Source organism: Globicephala melas, chromosome 3, assembly GCF_963455315.2.
Source record: "Globicephala melas chromosome 3, mGloMel1.2, whole genome shotgun sequence".
NCBI classification, from domain to species: domain Eukaryota; kingdom Metazoa; phylum Chordata; class Mammalia; order Artiodactyla; family Delphinidae; genus Globicephala; species Globicephala melas.
In genome coordinates, this window is record NC_083316.1 from 38906140 (window position 1) to 38929980 (window position 23841).

General features: G+C 37.3%; 1 long non-coding RNA gene across 1 annotated transcript in view; it reads right to left on the reverse strand.

The window, feature by feature from the left end:
* Positions 1–9730: 9730 nt before the first annotated feature.
* LOC115866469 (uncharacterized) overlaps positions 9731–23841 on the reverse strand; it is a 1106684-nt gene continuing 1092573 nt past the window's right edge. Inside the window, exon 5 of the long non-coding RNA XR_011377317.1 lies at positions 9731–9810. This is a non-coding gene — a long non-coding RNA (uncharacterized lncRNA). The remainder of the gene's footprint in view (positions 9811–23841) is intronic.

Sequence of the window (23841 nt, forward strand, 5' to 3'; positions counted from 1 at the left end):
ACTTCACTCAATATGACAATCTCTAGGTCCATCCATTTTGCTGCAAATGGCATTATTTGTTCTTTTTTATGGCTGAGTAATATTCCATTGTATGTATGTGCCACATCTTCTTTATTCATTCATTTGTCGATGGACACTTAGGTTGCTTCCATGTCCTGGCTATTGTAAATAGAGCTGCAATGAACATTGTGGTACGTGACTCTTTTTGAATTATGGTTTTCTCAGGGTACATGTGGTACATGACTCTTTTTGAAATACGGTTTTCTCAGTGGGATTGCTGGGTTGTATGGTAGCTCTATTTTTAGTTTTTTAAGGAACCTCCATACTGTTCTCCATAGTGGCTGTATCAATTTACATTCCCACCAACAGTGCAAGAGGATTCCCTTTTCTCCACACCCTCTCCAGCATTTATTGTTTGTAGATTTTTAATTTATTTTTATTTATTTATTTTTTTTTGTGGTACACAGGCCTCTCACTGTTGTGGCCTCTCCCGTTGCGGAGCACAGGCTCCGGATGCGCAGGCTCAGTGGCCACGGCTCACGGGCCCAGCCACTCTGCGGTATGTGGGATCTTCCCGGACCAGGGCACGAACCCGTGTCCCCTGCATCAGCAGGCGGACTCTCAACCACCGCGCCACCAGGGAAGTCCTGTAGATTTTTTAATGATGGCCATTCTGACTGGTGTGAGGTGATACCTCATTGTGGTTCTGATTTGCATTTCTCTAATAATTAGTGATGTTGAGTGTCTTTTCATGTAATTCATTTTTATTGAGGTATAATTGATATATAACATTATATTAGCTTCAGGTGTCCAATATAATGGTTCGATATTTGTACATATTGTGAAATGATCACCATAATAAGTCTAGTTAGCATCCATCACCACACATAATTACATTTATTTTTCTTGTGATGAGAATTTTTAAGATCTACTTTCAACAACTTTTGAATGTACAATACAGTATTATTAACTATAGTCACCATGCTGTACAGAATTGGCAAAATCTTCTGCGAAGGGCCAGATAGTGAATATTTTAGGCTTTGTGGGCCATGTTGTCTCTTTAACAGCTACTCAACTCTGCTGTTGTCTTGTGAAAGCAGCCATAGATAGTGTATAAATGAATGAGTATGCTGTGTTCCAATAAAGCTTTATTTATGAATACTGAATTTAGATTTTAATATGTGACAAAATATTCTCTTGAATTTTTTTTTTTTCACTATTTAAAACTAACATCAGTTTTAGCTTGTGGATCAAACAAGAAAAGCCATTTGCCTGGATTTGGCCTGTGGGCCATAGTTTTCTGAAACCGGATCTATGACTGGTTTTCAAAGTGTGGTCCATATACCAGCAGTACATGCATTTCTTGGGAACCTCTTCAAAATGCAGGTTCTCAGGCTTTACCCTAGACCAACTGAATCAGAAATTCTGGGGATGGATGCAGCAAGTGTTTGAACAAGCATTCTTGGTGACTGTGATGTATGATCAAGTTTCAAAACCATTGATCTATAGATAATGCTTCTTAACTGCTCTGAGTTCTCGTGTGAATTAGTGAAACAACAATTGACAGTGCTTAGCAAGATGCTGAACCACCTCAGCAGTGCTAAACACCTATTAGCTACTGTAATTAAGGATGAAGTAAGTTGGTTTTGATTTTGATCATATTTTTTTCTTTTCAAAAAGGTGACTGTGTACAATAGTCTTTTGCAAGAATTCCAAAGCCAAACTAGTGTAAAGGAAAATAAGAGCAGATAATTCTAATCTTCTTTGACTAAACTTATAACATTAGAATTAAGAAATTCAACTCTCAACAATGTGATAGACAATGATTTTCTTGGGAAAACAGAATCGCTTCATTGTTAATACTTCCTTTGACCTGTTAGTTATTAGAAAATGATAGGAACAGAATTTGTGGTGTCACAAATCTTAGAGCCAAATAAACTCTTGCTAAAAAAGCAAACTATGAAGTTATATTTAATAGGACAAAGACACCTACCTCACAGCATTTCTTGTCTTTCATTTCTCCACAAATGTGTGAGCACAAGGAATATCCCTAGCCATTCACACCTGGTTTATAAGAGTCGTGCTGACTGTCTGACCCATCATAGCTTCTGATTAAGATAGGTTTGTGTAGTGGAACGGCAAAGGCAAAAATAATATTATCTCACAAAATAATTTATTTGTGCCTTGTGCAGAACTAATGTCATGGAAGCCTGCTTTCTTAGGGACGCCTCCATCATTATTGAACTGAGCGTTTTGAAATATAAACAAATAAGGGAAAATGAAAGAAGACAGTATTTACAGAAAAAGACCACTTACAATTTCTTTGACTCTGAGCTTAGTACTGAATGTAAAATTTTCTAAATAATCACAGGTGAACAGAAAACCTAATGAAGTTAAGAGTTGCCATTTTTTATGAATATGGACTTCATAGCAAGCCATACCTAACACAGTAGAGGGAAGAAAGGGAGTTCTGCCTTTCTCACAATCATCTAGATAACTTTTTTCTAATTAAACATTTTGCTATGATTTATCTGGGTAGCTATGACTGTGTGTATAGGTTTGTCAAAATTTCCCACACAAAGCAACATGAACTTTTATTTTGCTCTTAACACATGCATATTTTATTGCAAATGCTCACAAAATTTCTTGGGCAACAGCTGGCCTCCTAATGTCCTCATCATGACAGTGAATCTGCAGAAGCAGATGAAATCCTTCTATAAACTCAAGTGAACTAGAAATTAAAAAAAAAAAAAAATGCTTGCGCAAGTCCCCAGAACAGAAATGTTTTGTTAAAAGTTTTCCTGTGTTTTGGTATTTTAATAAAGGCCACATGATATGAGGCTTATTTCTTAGTTACGATACTTAACTCTGGTTGCCATTTCTGTGACAGCCTTACTATGTAAAGGTCAGACTTTTTTGTCCTTTTAGCTAGGACTTGCTAGAAAAGCGGCAGGAGCGATGTCACGGCACGCCGCTTTGCAGCAAGTTGATGCATTTCGACAGTTGAGTATTTCTGATCAAGGGAAAACTAGATTTCATTTTTGTGTATTATGTAACATTTGACACTTTAGTATGTTTCTTTATTCAGTAAGCTATCAGTTACATCTGCAAAAATAGCCCCAAAGGGGGATTTCTAAAAAATATTGTTAAGACTTTCTTGGTTCAGAGTGAACATTAAATAGTAATAGCTATCAAGCAGTATTATGTTTGGTTTAACCCCAAATATAAACAACTACAGTCCAGATGTTTCCTACTTTCCTATCTGCAAGTTTCCTATGGTCATCCTTGACTTTCATATCTAAATCAACTGCCTTAAACTGTACTGTGGGAAACCCAGAATCCTCCCCATTCTTTCTGTTTTTTTTTTTTTTTTCTGGAGTGCACGGGCTTCTCTGCGGGTGCACATCTGTGACTTCTATGGGCTGTTGCTTACTCCTGACCATGCCTATTCCTTCCTGTGGGTGCTCCCTGCCCACGCTGAAAAAGTGGGAGATGCCTCCCCTCACCATGCACCCTAGCAAAGCACCACAAACCGAGGCTCATGGGAGTGGCAGCCTTTTACTGCAGACTTGAGGGTTGCAGAAAGTAATTACAGTTACGAAAACACTTCAACTTAAATGTCAAGTACACATATTGATGTTCCCAGTAATTTGTCATCCATCCCCTTGCGTTGGAAGTTTTTCATGATCGTGATGCCCCTGTATGCTCCAGCCTCCAGCTACGTGCCAGGAGCCCTCTTTCTTTTTTTCCTAGATCTTCCTGGCAACTCCTTTTTCTCCTCAGTCCCAGGCCCCTCTCCTAGGCTGCCTGCAGCAAAGCCAAATTTTTCTCTCTTTCCTCTTCAGAGTAACAGTGCAGCTTTGTTTTTTTTCTTACGCCACCCATCCAGCCTGGACCAGCCAGGTCAGGGACCTGAACTTTCTCAAGGAAAGGAAACAGCATAGACCGTGAAGATGATTTTCTCAAAAAAAGAGCCGTCTCCCCGCAGATGAATTATGCCATTTCTCTGGAAGGCAGACTCAACTATAGTCTGTTTTCACTTCCAGTAGCAGTTGCTTCTGTTTCCAATGTGCACAGTATTTCCATCGGTGCAAACCACTATGCTCTCTCACAGGTAGGTTATTTTTACCCCCATGGATACACGCTCCACACCGCAGACAGGTGATCCTTATAAAGGGGTAATTTGATCATGCCATGCTTTTGGTTAAACTACAAGGGACACCTCACTGCTCTCAGGACCAAGTTTTCAATCCGTAATAGACCCTAGAGAGCTCTGTGATTCTGCCCCCAACCCCATCCTGTACTCCACCAGCCTTGACTTGTCTCACTCTCCTTTGTCCTTGTCTTCTCTCTCTCTGAAGGTGCTGGCCTTTTGGCTTCTGGAACAGGGCCTCCTCCTTCACACCATTGGCCCCCTGTGTTTCTTGTTCTCTCTGCCTAGAAGTCCCTCCCCGTTCACATGGTTCTTTCTTACTTACCATTCATATCTCAGCTTAAATATTGCTCCTTAAGTTTTCTCTGACCCAGAGCTAAGTTAGGGGCACCCATGCGTACTCTCTCGGCACCCTGAACTTCTCTTTCATAGCGCTAATCAAAATCATAATTAATTCATTTTGAAAGGAGGGTATCTGTCAGATTACTGTGGCTTCCTCCACTGACAGTTGCCCAGGATTGTCTGTGTGCTTCTACTTAAGGCTTCCACATCCAACTTTTTCTTTTCTATTCTGTTAACATCTCAACCCCCCTCAATGCTCCTCCAAACTTGGGGGTAGCAATCACTGTCCTGCACTGATCCACCCAGGGACGTGTTGCTCAAATGTGTCAATCACTCTTCAGCACCTCTCTCCACCTTCATGCTGGTCCCCACACCACCTGTCTAGATTCCAGTAACATATTCCTAAGCTTTTACCATCTTTTCCAAGGTTTTCATTGGGCTTTATCTCTTGCTAGACATCCTCTTGCCCTCATTATCTCTGCTCAAGCCATACTCAGTTTTTTTCTCACATCTTCTCTTGGGCCATGTTCTTTTTGCCCCCTGGGCCTTCATACGTGCTGTTCCCGTAATCAAAACAGAGAAGTCCACCCTTAACCCTGCTAAAACTTTCCTTTAACTGCCTATATTCTACTTATCCATCAAGATTTGTCTTACATTTCAATCCTCTAATTAGCTTTACCTCCCTCTTTATCCTCCCCACTGCCAATCTGCTTATGACAGGCAGAATAATGGTCCTCAAAGATGTCCACATTCTAATCCTAATCCCTGGAACCTGTGAATATGTTATGTTACCTGGCCAGGAGGGATTAAGGTTGCAGATGGAATATAGGTTGCTAACCAGGTATTGTTGAGATGGAGACACTCTCCTGGACTATCTAGATGGGCCCAATGAAATCACAAGAGTCCTTATAAGTAGAATAGAATGGTAGAAGAGTCAATGTCAAAGAGATGTGGCATGAAAAAGATTCTACAGGCCATTGATGACTTTGAAGATGAGAAGGGACCACAAGCTAAGGAATGCAGGCAGCCTTTAGAAGCTAGAAAAGGCAAGGAAACGGATTCTCTCCTAGAACCTCCAGAAGGAATGTAGCCCTGGTGATACCTTGATTTTAGCCCAGTGAAATGCATTTTGGACTTCTGACCTCCAGAGTTGTAATATAATAAATTTGCATTGTTTTAAGCCACAAAATTTTGACAATTTGTTACAGCAGCTGTAGGAAACTAATACAGTGCTCTTCCCAGGGAGTTCCATATTCTGTACTTTTTGTCATAGCTTTTATCATCTTGTATTATAATTGATTATTTGTTCATCTGATTCTTTTACTAGATTCAAAAGTTCACAGGACAAAGACAGTGACTTTCTTATTCACTGTCAAATATCCAGTGATAACTACAGTGCCTGGAAGATAGTAGGCTTTCAATAAGTATTTGTTGAGTAAATTAATGGCTGAGCCAGAATTCAAACATGGATCTTTGACACTATGCATCAGCCCTTTCATCCTGAAGCAGACACTACTTGAGATTTTCTTCCTCCAGGAAATCCCCCTGTAGGTCATCTGCTATCAGATATAGGCTGGCCAAATTTAGTTATTTGAAAAAAAAATTCCCAAATATGTATAGATCCACTGTGCTGTAACATCTCATTTACCATCTAGAAGGAAACACATTGTAAAGGAATTTATTGGATCCCGTTAACTTCTTTAAGCAGAAAGATGGTGTCGTTCTCATTTGCCCTTAAGAATCTGTTACATACATGTGTTTCCATGACACATTGTTCAGAAATGGCCAGAAGCAGCTGGATAGAGAAAGCAATGGCTGCCTATGGGCCACACACTGTGTTTCAGATCCCATGGTTCACTGTTTCTCAACCCAAGGTGAACTTAGTCTCCTTTGAAGGTTATTTCCTCAGGTGAAATAAACACAGTTCCATATATTTCAGCCACTTGCACGGCAAAACTGGAACATCTTAGCATTCCCAGAGCAAATGTTGTGGGAAAGTCTGTTCAGGGTCTCAACTTGCCGACATGCATGCTATAAGTTCCTGGTTACCACCTACATGACAAAACAGAATAAATCAACGTTTTAATATGATAAAAACCAGATGTTTTATTCTTTCCTTTTTGGTATTTCTCTCTAGTGAACAATTTGGTGGGTGAATATCAAAAGCTGTTGGAACTGAGTACATTATCACTCTCCATGCCTTATAGTTACTATTTTTTAAAAAAATTTTAACTTTTTTACTGATTGCTGAGAAGATCTTTTACTTATTTATTTATTTGGTTGTGCCTGGTCTTAGTTGCAACAGGCAGACTCCTTAGTTGCGCCTCGCCAGCTCCTTAGTTGTGGCAATCGGGCTCCTTAGGTGTGACATGCAAACTCTTAGTTGCGCACACATGTGGAATCTAGTTCCCTGGCCAGGGATCGAACCCGGGCCCCCTGCATTGGGAGCGTGGAGTCTTAATCTCTGCACCATGAGGGAAGTCCCCATGCCTTATAGTTTTAATATGCAATGAAAGAAAGGAGAAAAAAGAACATCCTTCTAAATGATTCTTTTTATATTTTCCAAATACAGTAACTCTACCAGCTAAAACCACTAAGAAATTAAAGGTGATTAAGGAACATTAGGAAAGCTGTCAGTGTATTTTTAAAAATCAGGGAAAGTTGCAGTATTTATTAAGCCCTCAGGGGAGGAAAGATATATTCTTCCAAATAACAACAACTGAAATGTATTTCTACTATTTTTTGCTCAAGACTCTTTAAACACTTATACTAAATTTCAGAATGCTTCAACAACTCAAATGGATAGAGTGTTAAATGCCATGAGGAATGCTGGTGCAGGAGACAGAAGAAGAATAACATTTCTGGGTCTCTAACTAGTCAACAAGTTATTCCATGGAACGTAAGTTTGGTGTAGATGACCCTGAAAATTTATACACATTTGCTTTTGGACTGAAAAAGAAACATTTTGTTATAATTTTGAGGGTTAAGTTTTAATAAAAGGGATACTTATTTCCTTCAAAAAGAGTCTAAATTACACAAAACTGGGGGATTCAAAAAGGAGTCAATCAAACTATTTTGGATCACGGGGAAGCTTCACTGGAAAGTTCTCCACTACAGCTTCTGCCAAGGTTGATTTGTAAGAGGAGCCAAAGAGACTGGGCTGCTTGCTGAAGTGTAAAAACCAAGGCATCAAACAGGCTAGTTCTTCAGCTCATCGTGACCCTCCTGAATTACTTGGAGTGTGGGCAGAAACCTAAAATCTGGCTTAAGAGTGAAACACATGTGGCTGGATCTATCAGAAAAAAATTTTTTTTTTCCAACATAGATCAGCAACTTCAGATCTGTAAGATGAAAGATTTTGTAAAATGGGTTGGGAAGCAATGCAGAGGAAAACAGGAATAAAAGTGCACCAACACACTATTGGTTCCTATATAAGAAGAGAATAGGCAAATAATCCCTCTGATAAATCTACCTTGTTTCTATTACCACTTTTTTTTTTTGCGGTATGTGGGCCTCTCACTGTTGTGGCCTCTCCCGTTTGCGGAGCACAGGCTCCAGACGCACAGGCTCAACGGCCATGGCTCATGGGCCCAGCTGCTTTGCGACATGTGGAATCTTCCCGGACCGGGGCACGTACCCGTGTCCCCTGCATCGGCAGGCGGACTCTCAACCACTGCGCCACCAAGGAAGCCCTCTATTACCATTTTTCTACCTCCAATCAGGCTACTGCGGAGATCTGCAAACATGTACCAGAATAAACCCAGGATTCCCAAAGCCCTCATTTCACTTCCATCCAGCTGAAAAGTACTTATTTCTCCCTTAATTGTTCTACGGTTGAAAATAGAATTTAGAGGTGATGATGCCCAGATTTTCGTGCTATGAAGCTGTTGATTTGTAGTGGTTGAGTCTTCCATTCATGCACAAAACACATTCGTACTGTCTTCTTTTTCACCCGTGTCAGAGCAGACCATCTACCACAACATACTTCACCATATTTTGCTGGATCAAACGAGCTTGCTGTGCCCTCAGAATGGGAGAAAACACTTGCAAATGAATCAACAGACAAAGGATTAACCTGCAAAATATATAAACAGCTCATGCAGCTCAATATCAAAAAAGCAAACAATCCAATCCAAAAATGGGCAGAAGACCTAAATAGACATTTCTCCAAAGAAGACATACAGATGGCCAAGAAGCACATGAAAAGCTGCTCAACATCACTAGTTATTAGAGAAATGCAAATCAAAACTACAATGAGATATCACCTCACACCAGTTAGAATGGCCATCATCAGAAAATCTACAAACAGTAAATGCTGGAGAGGGTGTGGAGAAAAGGGAACCCTCTTGCACTGTTGGTGGGAATGTAAATTGATACAGCCACTATGGAGAACAGTATGGAGGTTCCTTACAAAACTAAAAATAGAATTGCCATATGGCCCAGCAATCCTACTACTGGGCATATACCCAAAGAAAACCAAAATTCAAAAAGACACATGCACCCCAATGTTCATTGCAGCACTATTTACAATAGCCAGGTCATGGAAGCTACCTAAATGTCCATCAACAGACAAATGGATAAAGAAGATGTGGTACATATATACAATGGAATATTACTCAGCCATAAAAAGGAATGAAATTGGGTCATTTGTAGAGACGTGGATGGACTTAGAGACTGTCATACAGAGTGAAGTAAGTCAGAAAGAGAAAAACAAATATCGTATATTAACGCATATATGTGGAATCTAGAAAAATGGTACAGAAGAACTGGTTTGCAAGGCAGAAATAGAGACACAGATGGAGAGAACAAATATATGAACACCAATGGGGGGATGCAGGGGGTGGGGGGTGGGATGAATTGGGAGACTGTCATATATACACTTACATGTATAAAATAGGTAACTAATAAGAATCTGCTGTATAGCACAGGGAACTCCACTTCTCTGTACAGTAGAAACTAACACAACATTATAAAAAACTACACCCCACATTAAAAAAAATTGTGAAAAAAAAGAAAACAGCTTGCTGTGGCACATCTGTATCATAAACACTGCCATGTAAAAATGCAGTGTTGTAATAATGGAAAAATAAGTTAACATTCAGTGCTTTTAAGAAGATAATTTGCTTTGATTATGCTTATATAATGAAAATGAACAGAATTAGTGTAAAGAAGGTCTGATAAAGCACCATGTTTGTAAATAAGATGAGAAATGCACAGATTGTATTTTCAACTCACCAGAACTTAAATTTACCATTAAATATGGTCAATTCTTTTGGAAGCTGGTTCCCTTGGAAAATAGAAGTCCGTTTCTGAAACTGGGTGAAAAATATAAAATAAACTTGTATTAGAGACACGTGACCAAAAAGTCTATGACAGCAAGAAGCATCTTACAATAAATCCTATATTAGATCTACAGGTAGGCACTTGTGAAATAAATTCCTTGCATTACAGAGTCGGTATGTCACTGAATATTGGCTGAGTTTGGTGACACTTTCTCTGGCATTTCTGTTAGCATTTTTCACATTAGGAAATTTCCTAATTAGCTAAAGCTGACATTCATGAAGAATGTTAAGATTTTTTTCCCTCTCTACCTAAAGCCACAGACTGTCAAGTTTTGAGTTCTTGACTTTTCTCGTTCATCCCCTGATATCAGAATGACAATTTGCTTTTGCCTGACAGCATCCTTTACAGTGGCATAGCTATTTGCTATTTTGGGTTTGCTGTGGGCAGCTTGGATTGTAACTTACCCTGTTAGCAGTGTGGCGGAGTATTAGTACTGCATTTTTAATTAGGAATTTTTATTATTTTTTCATTTCCTTGGGAAAATATGTTTCCAGTTTATAAGTGGGGTTGTTACAAAAAAAAATTCTAAATTGTTTGACAGGAACTCAGCCTATAATTTTCTGTGGGAGTGGGGGCTTTATCTTCTAAAGACTCTTCAACAACTTCATCACATTGTAACTGAAATAATATTAATTGAACCACAAAGGGCAAATTTGTAGAACTCCTGGGGCTTGAGTCCTGTTCCCCCAATTTTACTTCCTTCTTGTTGAGCTTCTTGAATTTGAGGGAGGCAGAGTGTGACAGAGGATGATAGAGAAGCCTATGGCTGGGCGTGAGAAGCTCCTGTGACACCACAAAGGTCTCTCCCAGCTTGAAATTAAGAGGAGAGGGGCTGAGATAGGGCCCCGGCCGAGGAGACTCGGCATAAGAAAATTTGCAGCTAGGTTATGCACTTGTAGCATGTCATGGGAACACAATGTCATTGACTATTAACGAATTAAATCTTAATAAAAACCTGAGCTTTCCCTTATTCAAATCAAAACATCTTAAGAAGTCACTAGTTTTGAGCATTCTTTGAGCACATGATTTTCCCCATAGTCCACGTGGGAGTTGTGTCTACATACAGGACAGGTTTGCTTTAAGCATCACTGTCCAAGGCACTTGTTAATGGCATTAGAGAACACATGGCAGTAGTCAGTGAACATGTAGCCCCTTATTCTAGGAGATGGTAGTTTCATAAGAATCAGTAAATAAGAAAAAAACAAAATTAGTTACCCCTTCAAGCAAATAATTTAAGTAATTGTGAAGGGAAAGAGGCTTTTTTTTTAAACTGGAAGTTTATATTTCAAACTGCAAGATAGTCAGAAAATTAGCATATCTCTTAAAAACCTGAGTTTTAATTTAGCACTCAGGGTGATATCATTGATGGTCTATAGCTCATGATAAAATCAATTCATCTTCTTATGTAATTTTATTTTCAAAATCAATGATGATAATCAGATTTAACTATCTCTAAATGATATATAGCATAACTACATATAGTTGAAGATACATGAACTTATTTCCCTGGATTTTCCTTGTAATAAATCCCAAGCACATTTCGACCCTACACTGAATCTAGCTTTATGATATTTAATTGAGGAGTAAAGAGGGGAGCTTAGGAAAAAAAGAACAAAGAAGTAGGTGATGCTTCCAAAATGGTAAGCGAGCCAGAAAGACTAGATTTTCCCCCAATTCTTATTTTTAGGAAACTTTTCTACTCTTCCTCTCCCACTTCTGCCTTCCATCTCAAGCCTAGCTTGTCAGTAAGATAAGTTTGGGAACAGGGTAAGTAAAATGGAATTTATTTAGTAAAAATTACAGAAATGATTTAAGGAAGGTAAAAGTAAGTGCATAATTTGGAATTTGATAAGTAAACAAAAACTAATATCCAGCCCCTTTCTCATTTCTATAAAAAAATTTAAAGTGAGGAAGTCTTTGTTTTCTATGACTAACAGTGAGAATCATGATTTCATATCTCTTGTGAATTGCAGCAGTATTGTTGAATATTGAAACAATATCCAGTACTAAAAGGATATGTAAGAATTTTTAGGAGCAGAAGAAAAAGACATCTAGAATAAAGGTCAACCAAGAAAAGGACATTTTAAGCAGTCACTAAATGACTTTTAAAACCTCATTTTGAAATCTATTAATTAAACATTTAGTAAATTTGGCTTTTATAAATATGACATGTATACTTGTTTCTTGATTTCTACAATCAAATTATGAAAAATAATATAAAATCAACAGCAGTAGGTGATTTTTTAATGTGACCATGAAATGTGATAAAGTTTTTTAACTGAAAAATTAAAGTGAATGCAAACGTATAGAGGTAGTTTCGCCAAGATTTTATACTAAAGAATGATCCATTTAAATAGATGACATTTTACTGTTTTTAAAACAATAACAATTTGCAATCAAATGACAAAATGTATATAGAATATCTGACTATATTTGATTTAAAGAAAACTATTATAAAATTATGATTATAATTCATTATAGCAACTTAGTACAATGATTACACAGCAGCTATTAGACGATTCTGTGATGATCTGCACAACAAACGGGTATGGGAATAAACTGTGACAGCTAAAGAACTTACAATATAACTTTAAAATACTTTGATTAGTAGACACTTGATTTTAATCTATCAAAAATAATGTGAATGTTAATTTATTCACACATTACTTACAGTGATCTATCAAAGAACAAAACGTGCCTTTGCAATTTTAAAATCTCTTAAGTTGTAGTTTTCATATCTGCAGTCTCTCCTCACACTATTTTGAAAGTGTCAAAATACTTGTCTGTTTAACAGTAATTATAGCATGGAGAAAGAGCACATCACTAAAATGTGTTTAATCAGAATTTATATTTGCATCCCTCCATAATACATAGCTTAAGGTCTTTCTTGATCATAATATTAAAATGAAGTATTATAATAGTATGTGCTGAAGCTGAAAAAGATGAGAAGAATAGACACTAAAGTTTCCACAGGACTGTTATTGATCAGGAGGTTCAATCACTTTTGATTTTTAATCTTCTGAAAGTGCACACTGAAAAATAGTTTTTGAGCTTCAGAAAATTCGTTTAAGCTATTTTAATATAATTTAATTACAAGTGATAAAATTTCAAATCAGTCATTTTGGGTAGAAAGTATTTTCCAGAGTATGTCTATGAATAAGTTAACTCACCAGATTTTAAAACTGAACATGTTTGAACAACTTGTAATCTTAATTTTCAGATTACAGTAATGGAATCTCTTGTAAATCTTAATGCCAATTATTTCTGTCTGAATTAACTTTCAATCTTTATTGACACATGGAAAACTGGGGGTTTCTTTTCTTGCTGATAATTATATTGTTCTGGTTGTTAGAATTATAGTGTCTCTGCTTTGTTCAAAGCTCGTTAGGGCAAGTTTTTTGAACTTGGATTTATTACCACTTACTTATCTTAGGTCTAGCACAACCTCAGGAATTGTGACAAAGACTCTTTTACTGATATTTTAGCATATTAAAAGGTCAGAAACATCAACGAGGGACAAACAAGGTTTAAGAAGATTTATTTGTGCAAAGAGAAAATATGCTTTGTAGCTTTGTGCCATTAATAACAAAACAAAACAAAACAAAACAAAACTAGTCTTGCTTTAGCTTTCCATTTTCTCAAACAGCAGAAATAGACGGCATATGGTCCCTGAATTTTACAATTACATTATGCCAAAGAAAATGAGCCAGAACAGTTTAGCGAATAAAAATGAGCATTTTTGAGCAAATTTTTTCTGTATGAGTTTCTTCCAATCTTTAAGTCTCTGCTTCTTTTCTTACTACATTGATACTTTTCTATTGTGACTTTACCTGTCTCTCGTCCTGCCCCCAGCTTTCTCTTGTTCTCTTTCAAAGCATTTTTTCAATCAGCACATGAGTTTCTGAAAGAATATTATTTAGTCTTGGCTTTTCCCTCAACTTTATTCAGCAAAGCTACTGACTTGAACAAAAGCAGTACTGTACCTGCTCCTGGCCGCCAGAAACAATGACGAGCGCCCTGATAAGATTAGATGTAATTTTAAATGCAGCGGGGACAAAGCCTCCCTCCCACTCACCCCACTCATAACCCCCTACTGTAATTCCACCACAGTGAGCAGTTGAAAAATCCCTGACCAGAGCCAGACTGCTTGGTAAGCGCCACCTAACAGACATCGAAACATGATCTGCATCATTTTCAGGCTTGGCAGACATTTTGTGCATAAAAAAGAAAGGAAAAGAAAAAAGAAGGAAAGACTAGAAAGAAAAGGAAAAAAAGACCATCTTTGAAACTGGACACAAGCAAACTTTATACATTCCCAGTTTTATAGTTTCAAGAAAGCCTTAAATCTGAACTATCAAAAAAAAAAAACAAAAGAAAGAAAAGAAAAATATGCTGAGAACATGTATAAAATCAATTTAGCTAGTTTTCTTATAGAACAGCAACTATCCCTTTATATCTAAGCTAAATTGTTCTATGGATTGTGTAGTTTTGTAAACTATTGAAGTTGCATAAATGTTTGTGTATGAATCTAGGAAACTAGGTGCACAATGTGCATTTTTTTAACTCATAAAAATTTACCCTTTAATTCTGTGAAAGCACCTATAGAGTGTCAGAGCTCTTTCCTTTTTCTTCTGCTCTTTGGATAAGACCCTTGACTGAATAGATGTCTTTACCTTTATGTGTTACATTGGTTCTGATCACAAAACTCTGTTGATTCCTTTCTTGTACTAGTATGCAAATAATAACTTAATCTTTGTTGCATTCCATTTCTAAATCTATCTATCTATCCATCAATCACTACTCTTTCCATAAATACAAAACACTAATTTTATATTTTAAGAGGAAAAAATTATATTGACAACAATGAACGTATATTTAATACAGACGCAACTCACTTTACCCACACGAGGGCTTTTATAACATTATAGTAAGTTTGAATTTTTGTGAAACAAATCATTTAAACTGCATTAAATAAACTTTTAAAATCAAAGGTAACCCTTTTTATAATGTGGATAAGATCTCCTTAATCTGTCAGATCTCAGATGCATTTGTTGTGTCGAATGTTCTTGATAGGGGACATGACTGTGTGCTGAAAAAAAGTCAGATGCTGAAACTGGATAAAGAGTCTTAACTGACTAAATTTGAGAGGTTTACTAATCTCTGAACTTCTGATCCCATAGTAGTAGGTATTTTTGAGTTAATAGAAGAGGACAAATCTCTACACTTGCCTAGTTATGGAAATTAGTGATGTTTTGAGTACAGAGCCTACCCATTACCTGACAAATACACTGCATGCGTGTGCTGTGATTGCCCTTCTTTCTTGCCAGAAAACTTCAGAAAGCTGAGAAAGTGCAGCTTTTTGAGATAGATTTAGAATCTATCCCAACCCATGATAAATTTGTATGTTGTTTTCCTCTGAGAGAAGAAAGAAACCTAAACTAAGAATTTTCATAAGATTTCAGTTAATTAGATTCCACTAAACATTATTGAAATGTGTTGTTATCCTTGAAAAGGGTGGACTACATTGGTTTTTAAATTGTTTTGGTGGGCAAGAATGTCTTTTCCTTTTTTCCTTCCCCCCCCTTCCCTTCCCTTCCCTTCTTTGCTCCTTGCTTTGTGTGTGTGTTTTTCAGTCTGCCAATAATGTAACCAAATATCTTCAATGTTCTTCTGTCTCCCTTTTGTATCCTCCTCTGTCTGTATCTGGAAAGATGTGGATGGTGTAGCAAAGCACATTAGGATCGGGGAAAATGGTAAGGATGATTTTCCATCTGACAGCCTCTTGGCAGGTGCCCAGCAGCCTCTGTATGCTTCTAGATTCTCAGCAAATTTCCTGAGCACTTCCTCTTTTGCTCTCCCCTACCCCCTTCCTTCCTTTTCTTTCTTCCTACAATGCCCTGGACAAAGTCCTAGGCGCGGGCGATTAAAGAAGACACAGTAGGACATAGTTCTTGTTCTCAGGGAACTCACAACCTGGTGACAGGAGCCTCCAGGAAAGAAGCAGTGTTTGCTCCAGGCTTTCCCTCTCCCCTGCCCCTGATCAGAACTGAAGCTTCCCATTTTCCACTTTCTTCTACCCACCAGGAACCTGGAAATGAATGCAAGCTAAAGTAACTGATAATCTTTAAAAGCCTTGGTCACCTCAGACAGCATTTAAATGTTAACTCTTGCTTTCAAAAATGGGGTAAATTGTAAGGATTTTAGTCCACAGGGAGCACAGATGAAAGGGAGAGACTGTTTTATGTTAGAGCTCCTTCCTCAGAATCTCTCAATCATGACCACAATGTATTTATACTAAGGTTGGCCTCATCTTCTTGGTCCATCAAGATTCATACTTGGAGAAATTCTTTACAACTGTATAAATTTAACTTTTTTCATATTTGTCACTTTCAGTGTCTACTTTATGAGAGAAAAATAAGCCAAATATTATTTACATGCCAATACTCATCATAAAGTAATAAAATTTATACATATATTGAAATATTGTTTTCTGCATTACTAATATATCCTTGTAAAAACTAGAGATGAACCTCAGTTTCAGAAAATCTGTACTTGGGAACTCTCCCCCTCTTTCTGTGTCATCTTGCTAGCATTATTTTAAAGTCATAATTAATACATATTTGTTGTAATAATATCACAAGATCCACATAAACAAAAAGAACAAAAAATAAGAAAAAATCAATCAAATTTTATTATATTTCTAGCACCCAGAGATAGCAATTCTTAACATCTGCTTTCAACTTTTTTCTATCTAAATATTTTCATATTCTTCCACGAGGGAGATCATAGTGTACACAGCAGTTTTAAACCATTTTAACTTAACAGTTTATCACAAATGCTTAAAATTCACTAGAAGGATTATGCTTAATGTTTATAAATACGTTTCTATCTTTTACGTATTTGCATCACATGGATGTGCAGTTTATGTAAAAATTCCCTTTTGTATCTTGTCTTCTTTCTCCTATTATACTAATATATTCTTTTCTGGTTCTTTAACCTCCAGCCTCTAAGCTTTTTTTTTTTTTCTGTTCTGCCACTTCCAAATGGAAAACTGTTTCCTCCTTTATCTGCTTGTCTGGAAATGTTGTTCATCCTACAAGACTCAACTGATATAGCTCTTTCTCCAAATCTCAAATCCAGCTTCATCCTCTGCATTCCTGTCATGCCTTGAGTAGACTTGCATTATGGAAGTTATCATACTCTGTACGTAATGGCATTGGCCTGGGTCAGAGATCAGACACCACAAGCCTGGCAAGTGGCATTAGTGAGGCATTTTCCTGCAGGTCTAGGTTGAATGCTCTGGGCAGAGCAGCCTCTAGGTGGCATAGACTGTTCTGGGAACTCCTCACTTACGGAAAGCTCAGCACCGTGAAACAGCTGCCTGGCTAAATTCTGTAATCTGTTTAGACCCAGTGAGTCATGTGTTAGAAGATGTGAACCCAGACCATAACTGGGGTTCAGGCAAATGCAAATCTGATTGAAGGATTGTGGGTTTCTCCTGGGAGACTCAGTTGGAGGAAAAGATTGCAGCTCTCCAAGAGAAAATCACCTGTTAGTGGAGAGAGCCTGACTGTGGTTGGGTTGAAATGTTAGAAGGAGCCGTGGCCGCTGGTGACTCTGTCTGGCTCCGCTATGCCTGGCCATCCCTGCTGTGTCCTGGGAAGGGGACTGCTGTGTAAATAGAATGACTTGTGCCACTGGGGACCCAAAGGTTCTGCTGTAGAAACCACCCTGAAAGGATCAGTAGACTCAGAGACAGAAACACACAGTCTGGATGCAGCCTATGCCTTGTTGGGGATCCCGTGCAGTTGGGTCTGACCTGCAGGAGTGGGGAGACAAGCTGGCGGCAGAGTGCAGAGGTCCATGGGGCAGAAGGATGGGGCAAGTGCAAAACCTCAACTGAGAGACCCTTCGGGAGAAGCCCCTATCCATCTCCTCCCACTTGGCCGGCTGACTGGCTCCTAGAGGGATTGCCAGCAAAGACTGCACTTCCTCTGGTCAGAGCGCTAGGATTTAGGGTATGACTCCCAGTCTGATACACAGATACACGTAGCAACTATGTCTTTTTATCCCTTGTATTCTCTAGCACTTAGGATGGTATCTTACAGGTACCTAATAGATTCACTTATTTATTAAACTCAGATGTTGCTGAGGCCTAATATATATCTGGCATTATTCTAGGTTCTGGGACAAAAACAGTCAGCAAAAACATACTTCTTGCCTTCACGGAGCTAAATGTCCACTAAACTAGAATTCAAGCAAATGTTAGTTTTACCTTTTCTTTCTCTCCTATCTCTTCACGCAGTCTGTTTTGAAATATAATAATCCAAATTTCACTTTATTTTCATAATAGGCTCTTAAAAATATGGAGGAACAAGCAGTTCTAAACCAGAAATAACCTAGCAGGATACCAATGATCCTCAACAGGTACTGATATGTAAATTGATACTTTGGAATGTACATTAATTTTACCAAGTCACCAGGCCAGGTGACTTGCTTTGGAACCCTAAATTGTTCATTAGCCTGTCGGGGAGATGAACATTTTGTACATATATGCAACTTCTTTGGAACTGTAATCCTCAGTCTCTTCATTTTGATCTGACAATGAAGCATAAAATGAAGATTGATAATAATTTTGAACTGGATTCTTTAATAATTATTATTAATTTCTTATGTTCAAGATTCTATGCTTAGTCTTGGGAAAGAAAGAAAAATGAAAACAAGATGGTTTCTACTATAGATATAGTATAAAGCCTAGTAGATTTGGCCGAAGATGTAGTCTTTCAAAATGAGCGAGCTGCCAAGTGCTATTTTCCCCACTGTTGACAGATCAGAATCTTAATCCACAGAGTTCAGCCTGGAAGGGAGCAGGGGACAAGTACTGTGTGCTGGACACAGGCAGGGAACGGGATTGTCCAGATGGCATGGCTCTGTACTTCCCGGCACTTGCTTGTGCATGACAAATGTATCCGAAGTGTTGCTATCCATTTCTCACATGAGTCCTGTTATTTTGAAAATCTTAAAATAGATGAATTTTCTATAATGATAACTAGACAATGGACACTAATTAGAAAATGAACAAAAGCCACCTCTTTTCAAAAGCCTTATTCCCTTCTGAAGAGACTTTAATCACGAAAGTGACTACAGCGTACAGCGTTTCATGTTTTCCAAAGAATCGTCACACATTTACTTTTTATAGCAACATGTGAGCCTAGCGGTATTATATACATTTTAGAAGTAACAAAACTGGGCCAAAGATATTAGGTAATTTGTCCAATTTGACTAAGACATGACAAGAAATTGGTCAGAAAACAAACATAAAAAACACTTATTTTTCTCCCACTTTGAGCAAAACATGATACTTCCAGATGTTTGGGGAGACGCTTGTGACATGGATGATATGACCTCTGTTCACAAAGACCCTGTATTTGAGTGGAGACAAATAAACCATTTACGTAAAAAGACATAGATCATTATATTAAAAGTGCAGAATAATAAAGGGCAAGTGACAGTCATAAATTCTGACGTCCTATGGAGCAATGCCACAGCTCAGAGATGTTAATTCTATTAATACTGGGGATATCACTTTCTCAGTGTGCAGGAGAGGTGCTGGGTGACTACCTTTGAGTCACTAAAAGTTTATCATAGAACAATAGCACAGAAACCAGGAATAGAAAAATGGGTGTCTCTGAGCAGTAGAAGGGTTTCATGGAGAAGCAATTTCCTTAATAATTTCTAATTGTATCATTAATAAAATAAAAAAGACAGGAACTAAAATACTATCGCATTTTTACTAATGAGAAATCCATATAAATATTTTCCATATGAAAAATGCATAAACACATTTACAAATAAGTATGAAAGATTTTTTAAAACATATCAGCTATTAAGACAGAACCTTTCTCAGTCTTAAGTTTCCAAGCCAGGGTAGAAAAATGGACTCTCTTCCCCGCCCTCCTCTCTTCCCTCAGAGGGTGCTTGGAATAAATTGTAGAGGGGTGCATACTCCCCTCAAGGGAAACCTTGAAGAAAGAGAACGCAATACCTCACTGCCATGTAATGTAAGGTGATACTTTTTAAAGTAGAGGTTTTATTTTACAGCAGACCTACAGCATATATTCCCACAGGTTTAACCCTGACCTACACTGAAAGGTTCCAAGATATCTACTAATTAGGTACTAAAATTTTTGAAGAGAAAAAGATTTAAAAAGAAAAAAAGTTGCCTACATCTTTCAAGCCCCAGGGCAGCTACCATTTAGATGGACGGTGATGAGTTATGCAGGACAAGGTATCTCAGCTTGCTGTTCTTAGAGAAATAATGAAAGCAAGTTTTGCTGACATAAATTTTTTTTCATGCAGACTGTCTTTCTTTCAGCTTCAATTGAAGGAAATCCTTATGAAGGTTTACATGAGGAAACATGTTCAAATTTAAAGTTAATGTGTGACTTTTCTTCTTCTATTTGTTTTTGTAGAAAACAGTTGTATAGACTGATATTACTTAAAAGGTCTAATAATTGATTCATTTTTCAGATATTTTGTCTAGATCGAAGCTGATAAGCCCCAGAGTAAAAATTTGTACAAGTAAAATAGGAATTTCTCTAAGCCAACACTTGAAACAATATTTGCTTGAATTCTACTGGTATCCTGAATTATAGTATAGCCATAGAAATAAAATATTTTGGATAATGTCACTGGGTCAGTATTTTTTGTTTTTAAAATTTTAATGTTTTTAATGGCATTTCTTTTGTGATTAATCTTAAGATGTCATGATATTTAACATTATTTACCGCTACTATGTTGTCATTAAAAATGCTGATACTGTGTTAAGTGGAAGTAACAGGGAGCCTGGGTCCAACCTTACCATTGAGTTAGTCTGTGTGTGATTTACTCAGGTCACTTAATTTCTTTGTGTCTCAGTTTTCTTCATGTTTCCAGAGATGTTAATAAAAGCCGTTCCCTAAGTCGCAAGATTTGGAAGGACATATGAGATACTATTTGTAAAATAATTCTGAAAAAGATGAAGCATTAACATCTAGGTGATATAATATTGAAATATTCAATTTAGCTCTTTGTATTAATCAGAATATGACATGTGATATAATTGATGCTGTCAGTGATACTTAGGTATTTATTTAAAACTAAAAGTATACTTAGGTCTTGTGGAGGTCCCAAGGAACAAGATGGTGAGTGCAAAACACATAGACTCAATGTCAGGAAGAATATAGTGGAAATCCTGCCTCTGTTACTTAACAGGGAAATTATCTTGGACAACCTCTTTATCTTCTCCAAACCCCAGTGTCCCCATCTGTAAAACAGGGATAGTGATGTTTATCCAGTTGGGACTTTACACATTAATGAGGCTCACTGTTGGCCATAATTAGGATTGATGACTTACAGGCTAGGTGCTTTTAGGAAGTTGATTAATACATGAACACAGCAGTTATTTAACCAGTGTTTGATAATTTTATTTTTTTTAAGTATGTGATCATCACGGTGGTCTGAATGAATTCACACTCCTCAGAATGCCTGAAGTTACTAGACAGCAGCAGTATTTAGTTTTCAATTCCGTAAGAAAGAATGATTTTAGGGTTGATGTATCCAGGTGTTAGCTATATTGCAAAGTTTTTAAAAATCAGATATTTAGCTAGACAAAGAGTATATGGAATAATTGCAATATTTTTCTGTAAATGAACTAAATAATTTCTTCTATTTCATACTAATTTCTACACAGAATACATTTTTAGTCTCTAAGTATTTTAGAATAAGAGTTTTTCTGTATTTACCTTTTATACAAATGAACAAAATTATAAGCTATCTTTTGTATATATGGTATATTTTGGTATATTTGGTATATGTACTATTGTCATAATGGTGGTAGACTTAAATATTCTTGTTATTTTTTCATATTTTGGGCTTTTAAAAAATTCTATTTTTATAGAGTCAAAAAGAATGACTTATATTAGCAACTGTACTTACAGTTTTAGAAATGAAGCAAAACTTATGCATCTTCATGGATATTAGAGTGAGGCACTTGGGGGATCATAGTTGCTCTTGAGTATCTGGAATTTTTTTTTTTTTTGAGGAAGCTAACTGAAGCTCCATGGTAGGTTTTACGAGGTATAAAACAAGAATTCAATGCAATTAAAAAAATTTTTTTTAGAAAAAATAATTCAGCTATGAGAGCTAGTTCTAATGCATAAGTATTCCCACAGTAATTTTGGTTATTGTAGGTGAAGTTTGAAAAAAGAATATGGAAAAACAATACTTGAGAAATCATTTTATAATTTGTTCAGTATGTTCATACTAGATAATAAAATGATATAAGAGGTAATAGAGTCATCTGTCAATGGCCATTTAGGTTGCTTCCATGTCTTGGCTATTGTAAACAGTGTTGCTGTGAACACTGAGGTGCATGTATACATTCAAACCAAGGTTTTGTCCAGATATATGCCCAGTAGTGGGATTGCTGGATCATATGGTAGTTCTATTTTTAATTTTTTAAGGAACCTCCATACTGTTCTCCTCAGTGGCTGTACCAATTTACATTCCCACAAACAGTGTAGGAGGGTTCCCTTTTCTCCACACCCTCTCCAGCATTTATCGTTTGTACCTCTAACCCTAAAAATGAATGAAGTAATGCCACTTGCAGCAGCATGGATGGACCTGGAGATTATCATACTAAGTGAAGTAAGTGAGACAGAGAAAGACAAATATCATAGGATATCGCTTATATGTGGAATCTAAAAAAAAAAAAAAAGTGATACAAATGAACTTATCTACAAAACAGAAACAGAGTCACAGGCTTAGAGAAAGAACTTATAGTTACCAGGGTGGGGGGAGGGATAGACTGGGAGTTTGGGACTGACATATACATACTACTACATTTAAAATAAATAACCAACAAGGACCTACTCTATAGCACAGGGAACTCTGCTCAGTATTCTGTAATAACCTAAATGGGAAAAGAATTTGAAAAAGAATAGAAAGAAAAATAAATTAATTTAATTTAATTTTAAAAAGAGGCAATAGAAATATAATCTGGTTAGAGTGTTCATTGGACACAGAGGAAAATTTAGCATTTGTTTAAGAATTATGATAACAACAGAGTTAGAGTTAAAAATGAAAGGACTTCCCTTGAGTTGGTAATAAAGAAGGTGATACCAGATGGACTCCTCTAGTGGCTTTTAGAGGTGGTGTCACAGAGTCCATGATTCAAGTAAACAGTGGAGAAATTGTGTTTTTCGGTGCATAGCTCTTTCTGAGAAAATGCAATAAGATACTATCTTGCTGATGCTCTCCTATGACGTGATCTCATTCCACAGAGGTGCTTCTTGTAGGGAGTAATTATTTGTCACTAGAGATAAGCAACCCAAGAAGAGCCTTCTGACCTAAAAGAATTCTGTGAATAGACTCTAACCCATATACATATACATATATATATATATATATTTTTTTTTTTTTTTTTTGCGGTACGCGGGCCTCTCACTGCTGTGGCTTCTCCTGTTGCGGAGCACAGGCTCCGGACGCGCAGGCTCAGCGGCCATGGCTCACGGGCCCAGCCGCTCTGCGGCATGTGGGATCTTCCCGGGCCGGGGCACGAACCCGTGTCTCCTGCATCGACAGGCAGACTCTCAACCACTGCGCCACCAGGGAAGCCCTAACCCATATTTTTAATAAAAAAGGAATTATCATCTTGCTGATCAGATTCAGGATAGAGATGCAGCTTTCAAAAATTCACGGGAATACTATGTGAGTTAAAGCAAGTGTGTTTGTGAGGGTTGGTGTTGGTGGATAATTCTCTTCACTCTTGGCCAAGCAGAGAGAGGATTTATTTCCAACTCTGACTCAGGAGGACATATTGCTACAAAAAGAAATTAAAAAATGCCTGGGGATCAAAAAGAGTCAGACTCCTTGCCTTTTGCTATTTCTCCATGTTTTTCTTGGTCATTGTTAATACTGGGGCCAGATTCTCTGGAGAACAGGGATCTTTTCATGTAGTAGAC